This window comes from Herpailurus yagouaroundi, unplaced genomic scaffold, assembly GCF_014898765.1.
Source record: "Herpailurus yagouaroundi ecotype Mexico unplaced genomic scaffold, PumYag 183, whole genome shotgun sequence".
Taxonomy (NCBI): domain Eukaryota; kingdom Metazoa; phylum Chordata; class Mammalia; order Carnivora; family Felidae; genus Herpailurus; species Herpailurus yagouaroundi.
Window position 1 is genome coordinate 17,419,912 of NW_024412414.1, and position 4,398 is coordinate 17,424,309.

At 45.9% G+C, this 4,398-nt stretch overlaps 1 protein-coding gene across 1 annotated transcript in view; it reads left to right on the forward strand.

Annotated features, from left to right (window-relative positions):
* Window positions 1-1,281: 1,281 nt before the first annotated feature.
* Window positions 1,282-4,398, forward strand: part of EIF4E3 (eukaryotic translation initiation factor 4E family member 3) — a 47,047-nt gene continuing 43,930 nt past the window's right edge. Inside the window, exon 1 of the mRNA XM_040492178.1 lies at window positions 1,282-1,428. The gene's annotated coding sequence lies outside the window, so the exon portion shown is untranslated. The remainder of the gene's footprint in view (window positions 1,429-4,398) is intronic.

The window sequence follows — 4,398 nt, forward strand, 5'->3', positions numbered from 1 at the left end:
AGCTCACTGAGACAGGGATTTCTTTTGTCTGTATTGCTCACTAATGAATTTCAGGAGCCCAGAACAGTGCCATGTGCATAGCAGACATACAATAAATATTTATTGAATGTAAAATAAATGAACACCTAGCATTTACTGCATCTTTACTGTATGCCAGGCATTTGTCCTGGGTGTTGTCTCATTTACTCCTAATGATGAGTTACGAGACAGGGAATGTCAAGATGCCCGTTTCTCAGATGTGGAGACTGAGCCATCGGGGGACAAGAAGCTTATCAGGTTTGGGGAGAGCTAGCTGTTGACTCAGGTTCTCTGACTTTGGAGACACTGTGTTTAACTACGGTGCACAATACCTCTTGTCTGCTGTGTGTTAAGGCCTTGTGTGCAGCATTGTCACCATTTAGACTGGTGGTAGAAGTCCTCCCAGGGGACCGCTAGCCATTCCTCTCCTGTGTTTTGACTTTACTGAGGGAAGTTTTCCATCCCACCGTGCTATGACAGAGGCATCAAGTGCAGGGAATTCAAGAAAAGCTGGCTGGCCAACAATGAGTCCCTGTCACTAGCTAGCTGTGTGGCTGTGTGACTTTGCACAGTGCCCCTGAACCTCAGTGTCCTCGTTAGTCAAAGGAGGACACTGAGTTAGGATCCCTTTTTCCCTTCCAGCTCCAATATTCTACTATTCCTGTGACTCCCAGGGAGCTGGATGTGAGTGAAGAGAGAGCACCACTTGTTCCTAGGCAACCAGCACCCACCTCACCCATGTTGCCATGGCGATGATGAAAGTTGGGCTGATGGGATTACCAGCTCCTGCTAATTGCATATGAGAGCCCAAGGTCTCTGTCTCTTTCTTGCCTGCTGGCTTGCTCTTACTTTCTCATTCTTCTAGGAACTGTGGAAAGATGTCTCTCCTCTCCTTCATCTTCAGCATCCCCAAGGCAGCCAGAGTGCAATGGAAAGCAACTGGAAATGGAGCCTAGCTGTGCCTCTGAGGAGCTGTGTGACCTTGGGCAGGTTACTCGGCTTCTCTGAGCCTCTGTTTCCCCTTTTGGAAAATGAAGGCGTTGGAATAGGGACCCCTGTCTAAGGCTCTTCCCAGCTCTCAAATCCTTTGATGCCTAGGGAGCATGTCAAGGGAGCAGACCACATTGTTACTAGGCAACCAGCAGGCACCCTGCCCAAGTTGCCTTGGTGACTGGATACTGGAAGGGAGGGGAGTAGCTGCTGCAGCTAATTGCTTAATTATTTATGAGTGCCTCAAGTCCTTTTTGTTGTTTTCGTTGCTAGGGGCTGTGGGGTCACCTTTTCTTCCTCCCTCCTGCTACCCCAGTCGTCTGAGGTGTGTGTTACGCAGTGGGAGAGGACGTTGGCCTGGATCTCAAGCTACGCACGTTCTAGCCCTGCCTCTGTCATTTCCTAGAGCTGTGGCTTCGGGTAAGTCACCTCACCTCTCTGGGCCTCAGTTTCCTCATTTGTAAAATGATGGGGTTGCTTAGATAATCTCCGTGTTTCCCTTCTGCCTTGAATTTCTAATCCCTGATGTCCTGTTGCAAAGTGGGGAAGAGGAGGGGAATTGTCCTAATTTTTTTTTATCTTCTAAGGATGATTCTGAAAAGCAGCAACAACAGTTAAGTGTCTTACACATTTCGAATAGGAAGCGAATGAAAATTATGCCCATTGTTCTCTGCTTGCCTCTCGCCTTAGCCACGTTGCCCGACCTGTTTTATTAATCTTAAGGTCCTTTAACTTTTTTTTGTTTTTTTGTATATCACCTACTTCCAAATTAGATTTGAGGGGTTCAGGGTATAAGATGCATCTGTGCAATTAGGTGATCAAAAACAAAAATAGGAGTAAGTTAATATGAAAATAGAGATGCTTCTTCATTGGTGACTATCAGTGTTATGATTAAACATCAGATGTAATTGTGAGCATCCTGGAAGCCAAAGCAAAAAGAGAGGGAGGTGTATAATTGTTACTCACTAAAGAAAAATTGCCAGGCTGTTCTTAGTTCTGAATTCTGGAAGTAATTTATCATGTGGTGCTTAACTCTCTTTTGGAAATTACCGATAAAACTTTAAAAATAACCCTTTGTTGTTGACAGTATGTTAACCTTCTGTTGCAGGACAGAAGGAAGAAACTAGACCAGACAGTTTGACAAGTTCTAATATAATTAGTAGGGGAAAAGTCCCTTTCTACCTTGGAACTTTAGGAAGATAAATATCACTTAATAAACACAACTTCAGAGGCAACCATTATTTATAAATCAGTTACATACAAATTCATGTAACTGCTTGGGACAGTAATTTAGCAATATGTGTCAGATTTCTAAATGCAGGCCAAAATTCTACTTCTCCAAACTTACTCTGAAACAAACTTATGCAGCTGAAGAAAGACATTGAATATAAAAATGCTTATGGTGGCATTATTTATAAAAGAAAGTGACTATAAACAACATCAATCTTGAGCTAGTGAATTAAATCGTATTACTTCTTTACAATGGTTTACTTTGTAGCCCTTGAAGTAGGTGTATGTGTTTTGATATGGAAAAAAAATCTTCAAATGTATCATGTTAAGTAGATAAGGAGGCACAGCAATGTTATGAAATGCTTCTATTTCTCTTCTAAAAGATATAGATAGGTACACAGTTTCTGTGTCTAGATACACGCTTTTATGTGCCTACTTGCATTTTTCCGGAAGGAAACTGTTAGCAGTGGTTTCCTCTGGGTGGGAAGATTGATGGCCTTCAGAGGGAGGGAGGCCTGACTATTCACTGCCTTATTTTTACTATGTGGACCTGTTCATTTTCCCATTAGAACGGCAGTAGAGGCTGACAGTTTAAAGCCTAGATTCCGGAGTCTGAATACTTGTGTTCAAATCCTGGCTCTATCCCTTGCTAGCTGTGTGACCTTGGGATTAATTTAACTTCTGCATTCCTCACCCATAAAATGGATAAATCCATAAAATAGTACTTTCCTCATTGGATTGTTACGAGGATTAAATGAATTAATAAGTGTAAAATGCTCAGAACAGCCTAAACAATACCACATACACCTTTTCTTGAAAAAAAAAGGGGGGGGGAGGAAAAATTAAACAAAAAACCCTGCCTCTAACCAAAGGAACCCAAGGATCTCAGAGTTGGAAGGATTTTATAAATATGTCACTGCTTTCAGCATCGTATGTTGTATACAAATTGTGTTTGAAGTAGGGATCACAAAGCGTTGGTCTTGTTTAGCTTGTCATTTTATCTGAACTGAAATACCTTTTAGGGAAAGCACTTATCTTGGGATGCATAATAGGCATTTCCAATGCCTGTGAAGTCCCTGAACCCATCTGGTTTTACAGTTCTTTCATCCCACTGAATGCTCAAGCCGAGAGACGAACATATGCTGGGCCAGGGAGAAAATCTCTGAGAAGACGGAAATCTACATCCACGGCTGTTAAAGGCCAGAGAGGGACCTAACCAACATTCAAGCTTTGAGAGGGCATCCGTGCCCATACCAGTTGCCTCTTCTTTTGAAAGAGAGTGACAGAAACCGGTCAAGGAGCTGTGCTGGGAGCATTGCTCTTACTTTGGACCCAGGAATCTTACGGCCACAGTGACATCCTCTGTCTTCCGAGGTTCAGAAAGCAGAGGGTTCTGTGTTCGAGAGGTCCTGGTTTCCTTCTTTGAAGGTGCTTTGGGGCCAATCTGGAGAACTTAGACTGACTCTGAGAACCTTTGTTTGAAGTTGGCCAGCCTTTGGGCCAGACTTGGTGCCTGACTATAGACATATGGTGGCCCCAGAAAGGCTGAGCTGGGAGCTCTGTTCCCTTAAAATTAGCTGAGTTGGGAAACATGCACACCAGGAAGAATACAGAACCGACCTATCACCACCTCATGCCCAGGTCAGAGGTTCCTGCCTCTCTTCCTGCACTCTTGGGCATTCCACTTTCTTTATCCACTTGGCCAGCGGTTCCCCTTGCCATCTATCTGTCACATCCAACTGTGCTTCCATCTGCCCTTCCATCGCTCCATCCTCCTCCAACCATCTGCCAGCTTTCCCACCCATCCTTCAGACTGCTGGTATTTCTACGCACCCCTCTTCGCCTCCCTGCATGTGCGTCTGAAACTCCATCCACTGGTCCGTCTGTCCGTCCATCCCTCCATCTTTCCGGAGCCCGCCCATCCATCTCTCCGGCCCCCTGTCTGGCTGCAGAGTGAGCCCTCTCCTTGACCGGTCCTCTGTTCCCCGACCCCCAGAGCCCGCTAATCCATACCCGGCCGCAGCTCTGCCCTCCCGCAGGCCGGTCTGCCGTCGGTCTCCCCACCCCCCGCCCCCGTCGCGGGATGCAGGCCGGTGCCAAATGGGCCCCGCAGCCCGCAGCGGGCCGGCCGGCTTCGGTCTGGCGGCCGGGTCGTGCCGT